Genomic DNA, 10,474 nt, shown 5'->3' on the forward strand with positions numbered 1-10,474 from the left:
AGAAGTGCCAATGAGAAAGAGCAAGTACAGCAAACTCCACACTGGGAGTCACAGGTTCCAAACTGACCCTCTCGGAAAATAACACTGGTCTTTTTGTTCTTAGAAGAACTCTTATGGTTTCAGCCTTCTCACATGTTTCAGTCACATTTTCACAGTGAAGTGTTTTCTGTACAATCCAGTATATTGATAACTGAGTCAAACTGCTTTACCCAAAATTTGGTTGACAGCCTTTATAAGACGGCCTACTTAGGAAAATCTTAACCTTATCCCATTTTGTTAGAAAAATGATTTAGGTCCAACTGGTTTTTATAAACTGGTGAGTTTATATGTTTTACTATCCCATGACTAAAATTCTAAAATGAAAACTGTAAGACCTTTTTTATGTGTATATGTATATATATATACACACTATATATATATATATATTTAGATGTATTGGTGCATATACACATGCATTATATCATATGTAATGTCTACATAATAAAATCTTGTGTAGTCAGCAAGAAATCCCTTCAAAAGTTGTATTTTGATTGGCTTAAATAAATGAACACTCATAAAATATTTAGTAATTAAATCAAATTATTTTTAGTTCATATGACAAGAAAAGTTTGGCAAATTGTTTTAAAAATTAATGATAACATAAAATTAGAAATGTCTTTAAAGTTGTCAACATACTTTCTTGCCTGGTTTACCGGCTTACTGGTGAAGGTTTTTGCATCCATGTAACTTTCTGTACTGCTTTCAAAGTCTTTTGATTATCACTTTGGTTAAATGAATGACTGCTATTTTACAGTGTTCTCTGATTTTGTTTTGGTCAAATGTTTTGAGCCCTTTAACATCTTTGACAAACCTCCCCCAAATTGAATTCTCACTTAAGCATCTTTAACCTAGAATTAATTATGAAAATTTCCAGTTGAGTCCCTGGAAAGATTCAAAATATATAGCTCTCATCTTAAAAGGATATTAAATGATTAGACTCATTGGATAAATTGTATAAGAAACATGGTCCAATGATAAGTGACACTAGATCTTACTTAGTTTCATTTATTGGTATGTTGTTGATATGAATGTTTCAAAAATATCATTTCTATAAGCATTGAAGTTTATAGAAGTTTAATATATTATCAGTCATAATTCTGGTTACTATCTGTCATAGATATAGTGCAGTTTCCTTATTTAAACTTTCATCAGATTTTTAAAATCTCTAAAAATCATTTACAGTCAGATTCATGAAACAGATTCCAACAAATACTCTTAAATACACATCTCTGATAACTTTAAGGACAATGGACTAAATAAAAATTTCTGGAACTCTGCTAAAGAAATGGATGGATTCATGATACTACTAACGGAGATTAAGCAGAACAAATGTTGACTACATTACATTGAATACCTGATAAAATCATGTCTGTATGACCTTTATTTAAAACATTTTTTTTTACTTGAAATGTTTGTTTTCCAGATTTATTTATTACCAAGGCTTTGACTAAAATATCATATTTGAAAATATGCATACAATGTCTGACTTCAAGGGTCCCTAGGCTTAAAAAATTAAATAAAAACTCACTTTCTGTCAGAGCCATCATCCTTACAACAGTAAATAAAACCTGAAGTCTGCCTTGGTTTGGCTTCCTAGCCTTAAGAAGTTATTAAACCTGAGGTTTCTATGTGATCAATACAGAGAAAAAAAAGTTATACTTCTAAAAAGAACAGCTATAATACATTCATTATTTGGCTGTAGCTCTCTATATTATTTTCTTAATTTTTCTGGGTTCTTCTCATCCAACTTTCTTACAAAAAATACAAAATGGAAACTTCTCTGTGCCTTAAGGCCTATAAGCTGAAACTAGATACATTTCAAGAAACAAGTCTGTGGGTAATGTATAGGCCACACAGAAAGTTCACCAAACTATCTGATGCCATAGCCAGAGACACTGAAATGTAACCCAGAACAAGTTGAATTTCCCATGCTGTAAACAGCTTTTCCTAAGTGGTTGAAGCAAGACTCCATATAATAATTCTCACCACATACGTCTGGACTTTTCAATATGTTCAGTTGATTACCTTTAAAATTAGTTTCATGGTTTAAAGCTATTATTCAAACTGGGCTTATTATTCCCTTATGATTTTAAGGTTTATTCTTATTGTCTGCCTAATCTTTGTAAGTCCAGCTCTCTTCATAACATAATTTGGCTAAATGCTTCAAGATAATTTCTGATGCCTGTGGGACTGAGAAGATGGAACTTGATGCTGGAATCCAAACAGCTGTCCCCAGGGAAAATGTTTCCATCTGGCCTCTTTGTTACTGTAATGTGTTCTGGGTCCCTGACAGGTCCTCATACTTTCCCCTAACCTGGGACAGAGACCACCAGGACAGGTTCATTTTCGCACCTGTCAGGTGCCAAGGGACAGGGTTTGGCACTCAGTTTTGTACCATTTTCTGCACAATTTCCCACGTGCCTTTGTGGCACCCCGACATGACTGTGTGATCTCTGGGTTAGAAGCTATGTCTTTACAGTCAATTACATTCTTAAAGCCTTCATGGGTCACTTACTACCCTGTAGCTGCAAAGCAGTGTTTTCAGGGTATATGTGCATGTGTCAGCGTGTGCATGTCCGTGTTGGTGATTGTGTCTATGTGCATGTCTGAATGTTGGTTCGTGTCTATATGTGCATGTGTGTAGTGTGTACGTACATGAACGTGTGTGAGTGTGTCTATGTGTGTGTGAGAGAGAGGGACACAAAAGTGAATGAGACACACACCGTGCTTTGAGGAGCTCTGACTGGAAGATAGGGCCATCCAGGGCACAGGTGACTCATGGGAAGCAGACATGTGGTGGAGACGGGGTAGAAATCTGGGAAGGGGTGGGAAAAAGCTCTGTGGACTGAGGGGCCTCTTGGTTGGGTCTTAGAGATGAAGCACATCTCACCTGGGCACAGCGCAGCGGGAGGGACCTTCTGAGGAGGGAACTGCTGGAGCAAGGCTCGGAGAACAGGGTTGTGTATGTCCAGGGTCAGAGAACTCCAGTTCGACTGGATGTGGCTCTGGCTCTTCTCAGAGAGTCTCCTTTGGTACTGGGACATCTGATGTGGTCATGAGGCCCAGGCCACAGACCGAACCCTCCTCTGTGTCCAGGAGGTTGGCTGGAGCCAGGAGGGGACATGGCTACTTGGACTCCCTACAAGCCACACTGGGGGCCCAGGAGACTCAGCCGTGAGGTGTGATGAAAGATGGGGCGTGGATGTGCTCTGGCTGCACGTATGTTCTCAGGCCCCGCCCAAGCACTTCTCACCCCTCAAGCCAGGGGCCCCAACTGAAGTTTTTTGGGGGAAGCCACGGCCCACAGCTGAGTGAGAAAACTGAGGCACAGACTCTGATAGGAGCACACCCTGATTTTGTCAACCCATGTCAGTTTATTTTCCCTCACCCCAGAAAGTTCAAGGCAGAATTGAGCACAAGCTGAGGTCCAGGCTCTGAAAGAAATCCAGGTGTCTCCCTGTAGGAGCACGTCGTAAAACCAGCACACGCTCCGGGCCCCAGATGCCCACTCCTTCCTACCAGGGGAGCCCGTTCATGTTCTCAGTGAGAAGGCACCTCCCGGAGGTGGCCACCATGCAGCATCTGATGTGACTCAGTGCCCCTTAGGCTGCTGTGTCAGCTGGGCCAGCTCCCTCCTATGCTCGAACTGCTGTTGGCCGCCTCATGGAGCAGGGACAGCTCCCACTCCAGGTCTTCAATCCTCTGAGCGAGGTGGACTCTCCTCACCTGCAGCTCCAGGGCCCAGTGGCTCTTCAGGGCCCAGGGTCCCAGCTTTTCTCCATCTGGGCCACTTTTCTCCAGTGGGTGAAGTTTATCTTCCTGCCACTCACAAGGGGAGATGCTGGGAGCCACCTGGGAATGACAGACGCACAACACGGACAGGTGACCCCTGAACGCTCTCAGCTCACTCTACCCTGAGCCCTCTCTGTGGTCTTGGCCCTGACTTTTGTCATTTAGACACTCTCTAGGCACCAACATCCACCCCAAACATGGGAAGATGCCAGTGAGCTCCCTCCAGGGACTGATCTCATGATTAACTAATGATGACACAGTGTTCACAAGTTTCTGTCACCACAGTAATGCACAACAGTGGCCAACTATATCGTTATACAATTGTCATGTTTAATAATTTAAAACGATTATTGAATAATTAAATCTCAGCATATTTTATAATCCCTCATCTAATCCTAATTTTCCCTTCCTTAAAACCAGGGATATTTGTAAAGAATGTATTTTTAAGGATGATCACCTGTTACTTTACCCTCACTGAGTCATGCTCTTCTGGCCCCTCAGTGCAGCTGAGGACAGGCTGCTGCACCTACCTAGTCCCTCTGCTGTCGAGCTACCTTCACGGCTGCCCGTCTGAGGTGGACGGAGGGCGGGTTCACAGAGGAACTGACCCCTCAGCTTAGAGCAAACGCTGTGGAGGAAGTCCAGATAAAGCTCAGGGCAAGAATGATTGGTGCGATGAGATGACAGGAAGCCAGCATCTGCATTTGGGTTTCCCGAGGGGACCCACCTCTGGGGCTCAGGGACCCTGGAAGGCCGTGAGAGACACAGTTCCCGCAGCCTCACTGGGAAGGGCATCTGTGCCTCTCGTGGCCAGTCCTTGGGCCACACCCTGCCTTGTCTGCTCACAAGAGAAATGTCCCCTCAGCTGTTTGTGGACACAGGTGCCCTTTCTTATCATTTCTGTACTGTGAGGTCAGTTTGACCAAGAAGAGTTGATATTCCAGATCTTCAGACATCAAGACCCAGATACCCACGATGTTCTCCTGAAACTCTCCATATTGAGGGACCAACCTGACTTTCCCTGCTGAGTAAGAATGAGAAGAAAACCTGCCCCTTGGCCCTGACTCATGGGGTCACCGTGGCAGAGGGTGTTCCCTGGCAGGGGAAGAGGGGATTCTGTGGTATTTCAAGGTATCCCAGCCCAGACGCCCACACTGGGAAGGCGGATGTGAGAAGGTGCCTATCCATGCCCCTCCGCCACCCAGGGTGCTTCGCTAATTTTAGCATGCAGGGACGAGGCTGGGAAAAGTGAGGCCCTGGGCTTCGGTGTGAAAGTCCAGGGACCCAGAACAGAGGATTAAACATGACCCGATAGCAAAGTGGGGACAGGACACACAGTTAGAGATAAATGACATAAAAGGTGCCAGAAACTTCAAGTCTGGTTGAATAGTATCTTATACAGTATGAAAACAATCAAACTGGTGAACTAACACCCAGAGACTGGCTGCCGGCTTCAGCAAATAAAGTTGACTTTTTTGCTTTATTTTTTCTATATTTTTAAGCAAATAAAGTTATATTGAGCTCAGTGCAGACACAATGGCATGATCACTTCTATCTTTCATCCTCCTTTCTTCTCCATCCTCTCCTGCATCTGCAGCTATGACAGGGAGCAGCCTGGATGAAAGATGCATCTTGCAGAAAGCTCCTGGTCCCAGAGGTGTGCACTATTAATTAGGCTACATCTACAACAGCCATTGTTAGTGCTCCTTTTCCATGCCCGTCCTCAGTATTTTCAGGCTGTGAATTAACTTAGAGAGTTCCAACCTAATCTGACGGTGTGGGCTTCCCTGTCTCCAGCCCCAGCTCTAAGCTTTCCATTCATGAAACCAACAAAACAGAACCTGACTTTGACTGGTGGACATTCTGGTCAGAGCTGGCTATTGCAGTCCCAAAACCTCTCTGTGGAAGGGGCCGTGACTCCATGGGTCCTACCCCCCTGGACACCTTAGGAGCTGAGATGCTCATCTGCTGGGCTTACCACAAATGTGCTGCCTTCACCTGGGGGCAGTGGGTCTGGCTCATCCTCCTCTTTCTGGAGCTCCAGGGCTGGAGAAGAGAGCTGGAAGAACTCATTCACCTCATGCACAGTGTCTTCCACATGCCGTATCTTTCCCTAGAAACAAGGAACATGTGGTCTTTATTACTTTCATTTGTATTCTAATTTCATTGAAAATTTCTTGTGCTCCTACTCCATGATATACAGCGGGGTCAGTGCAGGGCACACAGACTCAGAGTCAGGTGCTGCTCTCGGACAGCTGAGTATCTGAAGGCAAGGGGAGCCAGACCTGCAGCCCAGCACAGCAAAGTAGTAAAGCTAATTGTAGAGAGATACACCAGGCACTGCAGGAGCAAAAAGCAAGACGCCTAGTCCAGAGAGGATGATCAGGGAGAGCTTTTTGGAAGAGGTGATGTCTCAGCTGAATATTAAAAGTTGGACAGGAGTTAGCTGGGTGGAGAGTGGGAGAAGAGCATTTTAGGCAAAGGGAGCAGCATTTGGGTAAACACAGGCATGAGAGAGTATAGGTAACATTGATCTATTTGTCCATCTATTCATTTGTCCACCCATTCGTTCATCCATCCATTCATCTAACCTTCCATAAATGAACTGAACCATCCATCTACCCATATATCCATCTAGCCACCCACCCACCCATTCTCTACCCATCTATCTACCCATGCTTCTATCCATAAGTAAAGAAAGACTTACTATGAACCCAGTGTGTATCAAGACAATGGTCAGTTATGGGACACTATTAGGGAACTTCCATGGAGTTTATAACCTATGAAGAAAGGCAGACATAGGGCAAGAAATTACGTGTGAGGGGGGTTATGTGAGTGGATGTTTGGCTTGCAGTGGGGATTAATTAAAGTTCATTTGGCAGCATAGAATTTGTCAGGAAAAGTGTCAAGAGATGATGCTAGAGAAATGAGGGTGGCATGCTTTTCTTACATTGTGGGGTCATCTAAAGGCCAATTTGGTAGAACCTTTCTTATGAATAGAACCTTCATTTTCTTGGGAGGGTCAATTTGCCCAGCTGAAAAATGATTTACCTCAGACTCTCCGTAAGATAGAGATAATCATGTGGCTAGTTTTGGCCAAAAAGATGTAAAAGGCAGTGTTGCCTGCCTCTAAATGATGGCTTGTTGTCAGGCTGGCCTCATAAAATGACTGCCAGCAGCACGCATGCTGGCTACTCCTTCACATCCAACGGCAGAGCAAAGGCCAAGGCCCGTTGTTAGAACCGGTGGTTCTAAAACCATATGGTCTCAAGCTTCACTCTGACTGGGACACCCTGATCCAATTTATGTAACTAGGAAAGTGCCATTCCCTGATTGACTTGCATCTGCATGAATCACTATGACAGGGAAATGGGATTATTCCAAGTGGTTTAGAGCAACCAGAGCCCTCCTCTGGATCTGAAGATGAGGTTTCCCCTTCTAAACACCATGGCTGTCACTCGAGGGAACTGAAAATGGATGGTAGAACAACTTCAATGTTTGCTACAATTAAAAAAATAACTTTTAGCTATTTAGTGCAGTGTTCCTCATTGCCTTTTCTTCATTTTAAAGTTATCTCTTATTTTATTACATTAGACTCTTTCCAAATAAAATATCATGCTTTATCATCCACAGGCAAGCGTAGCTGAGAGTGAATTAATGCAAGCCAAGAAATTAGCAACAATTTCAGAATATCCAGGTTGGCGGTCTTACCTTCTCTCCCCAATTCCCCCAATTTTTCTATCCCTCCATTTTCTCAATAATCTTTTCTGTTTTCCCCTTCCTTCCACTTATAATCCTGTTTTTCTTCTCTCAATATGACTTTTAACATATGCAAACATAACAGGATGTATAATTAGACATTTCCCTACCTCCCACAAGTTTAGCTAAAGCCTCAAATCTGTTGACACAGGTGACAATGTCCTCCCACAGAGGAACTACACATGCCCTCTCAGGAGTTATTCAGAGGAAGCCAAAATCATCCATTGCTCATCTCCCCAGCATCCTGTGAAAAAGAAAAATAGAGATTCATTAGAAAGAAAGTTCTACAGAGGTGAATTTATAGGTAGAGATGAGACAGGGATGGTCTCACCCCCCCAGAGCCAACTGAGGAAGACTTTCAAGTGACTCACTCAGAGAGTGCTGGTGCTTGGCAGAAGGGGGAGCTAGTATCTTATTCTCCAAATGGATATATACCAAGAGCCACAGTCTAGGAGTTTGGCGGGTGAAACAGGGGAAGAAAGAAGAGAGTAAAGGAACAAATATTGCCCATCATTCCCACCGCTGAACCTCAAGCTTTAGGGGCAGGGTTGAGCTGGGCTGAGGGTGGAGAGCTTACAGGAAACCTTTAAGTTGTATGCAGGATGGAAAGTTGGCTTTAGACTGAACTGGGCTTTCTAATACCTGAAAACACCACTCTTCAATAATATCCCCAAAAGGCCCCGCTGAAGCTGTTTTCAAGAATTGAGAAAGAAAAGTCCAAAAGAATACCATTTTAAGTTAGCTGTGGAAACATTCCTTAAAATTTTACATTACCTTTTTAATGCGAAGAAAAAGGTAGTTTCCTAATTCTACCCTACTGAATTCAGTTATTTATTAAGCAGGAGGAATGGCTGCCTGAGCCCACAGAGAGATGGAGCTGAGCTTCTCTGGCTTGTGCCCTGGACACCAGCAGGGGAGGAAGCCCAGCACTGCTGGGCACAGAGCAGAACGTACGTAAACAGCTCACTGCCCCTGGGAAATGGCAAATATTTAGCACATATGAAATATTTCCATTTCAGAATTCTGACAAGCAGAATTGTAATATACATAATATCCAAATTACTTCTGACTGGTAGAATTGTGTGGAATAAAGTAGAATTTTTCCATTGAGTCTTTTGGCAAAACATGGAATTACCTTCCTGTAGGAAAAGAAATTCACTTGGGATCAATGAAATCAGCCTTAAGAGTGTAGAGAATGTATTTGAACAAAATTATTATTAGGCTAAAATGAATATGGATAAATACCTGATAGAAAATAATCACCAAGGCCCGGCACGGTGGCTCACGCCTGTAATCCTAGCACTCTGGGAGGCCGAGGTGAGAGGATTGCTGGAGCTCAGGAGTTCGAGACCAGCTTGAGCGAGAGCCAGACCCCCTCTGTATTAAAAATAGAAAAATTAACTGGGCATAGCGTCTGTAGTCCCAGCCACTCTGGAGGCTGCAGCAGGAGGATCGTTTGAGCTCAGGAGTTTGAGGCTGTGGTGAGCTATGACGAGGCCATTGCACTCTAGCCCAGGTGACAGAGAGAAACCCAGTCTCAAACAAAACAAAAAAAAACCCCACATTACTCACATGGTATGATTTATACTCAAAAAATCCCTATCACTTTGAATCCATTATATTTGAAATCTCCAAACAACTTTCAAATATTGAAAAAAGACACATGCCAGAGCTCCTGCCTAGTAACTTCCAAAGTGGAGAGTTTATGGATAATTCATTCTAACATTTCGTAAGCAGGTAGCATACCCGCGTACATTATGACGGTGGAAAACATGAAAGGGAAAAGCCAGCGAAAGCACTGCTCATTCACAGTCAGCACAGCAGTGGGCTGGTGACAGTTTTCTAGGTGACTCTCAGGGAGGCTCCAAACCGGCGGCGCTGGGTCAACGTGATTCCTTAACCCTGGCCCTTACAACCACACACCACTGTGATGCGCTCCGAAGCTGATTACAAAAGCCTGACTGCTTGGGCACATCAAGTACTTGGGCGTCCTTTTATATTTTTCTCCCACGGAACACGAAGCCTGACACCTGAAACTCATCTAACCTTGTTCAGGGGCTTTGGAGTTTTTATTACTTTTAAAGCCCACTGGGCATAGATTCAGTTTCGTGTGTGCTGTGTATGCAAGACCAACCCATCTCCCGCATGCACGGGGAAGAACGCCTGACAGTCAAGCGGCTCCGTCTCCCGAGTAACTTTTTTATCGGTTAGTCCTGAAATTCCCACAGGCAGCAAACGTCAAGCACCGGCCTGGCCACGCGCACAGACCGGGCCCTGGCGCCTCCCGGGCGGATCTGTCCACCCTGGTCCCGCCCGGCCCAGCCCCGGCCCAGCCCCGGCCCGCTCCGCCCGGGGCCCTGACCCGCGCCCCCCTCGCTGGCCCATCTGAGGCCCCCACGACCCCCCCAGAGGCCGCGCCCGGAGCCCGTCGGCGCCCCCGGAAGGGGGTCCCGTGGGTGACTGAGCTCGCAGCGTCCTCTCCTCTCCGGACACCTTCTCCTCCAGCCGCGCTCACCTGGCTGGCTCCCGCCGAGGGGCCGCCCGCCCGCACCCCGGGCCGCGGTGGGTGCGGGGTTCGGCGGGTCCGCAGTCGTCACGGCGAGGGGCGGAGGCTCCCTCTCGCTGGTCAGGTCCGCCCTTGAGTTTGACCTTTGCCCCCTGCGTGGCTGTGGGGAGGGGCCAAGAGCGCGCGTGCATGTTTCTGTGTGCGTGCGCGCTACTGGCAAGGGCCCGGGGTCGCTCCCGGATGCCAGCGTCACTGCCATGGCAACAGCAGCGAATACCCCCACTTTCCCGATTCCTGTCCCCGCCCACTGTGTGCGACCCTGGGCCTCTCGTGCTCTCTCCCAGGAGAAGCACACACTCTCAGAGCGCGCCCGCCCAG

The 10,474-nt window shown here is 45.7% G+C and overlaps 1 long non-coding RNA gene across 4 annotated transcripts; it reads right to left on the bottom strand.

Annotated features, from left to right (window-relative positions):
• Positions 1–3,393: 3,393 nt before the first annotated feature.
• On the bottom strand, positions 3,394–10,214 carry LOC123629874. 4 transcript variants are annotated; one of them, XR_006732350.1, is made up of 5 exons: positions 8,836–8,884; positions 7,701–7,834; positions 6,539–6,611; positions 5,810–5,944; positions 3,394–3,891 (listed from the first exon to the last, which is right to left on the bottom strand). It is a non-coding gene; the product is annotated as an uncharacterized LOC123629874 (long non-coding RNA). The 4 variants fall into 4 exon arrangements; XR_006732348.1 differs by lacking the exons at positions 6,539–6,611; positions 8,836–8,884 and adding an exon at positions 10,106–10,214; XR_006732346.1 differs by lacking the exon at positions 6,539–6,611.
• Between the last annotated feature and the right edge of the window lie 260 nt (positions 10,215–10,474).

The sequence above is a fragment of the Lemur catta genome, unplaced genomic scaffold (assembly GCF_020740605.2).
Source record: "Lemur catta isolate mLemCat1 unplaced genomic scaffold, mLemCat1.pri scaffold_55_ctg1, whole genome shotgun sequence".
NCBI lineage: Eukaryota > Metazoa > Chordata > Mammalia > Primates > Lemuridae > Lemur > Lemur catta.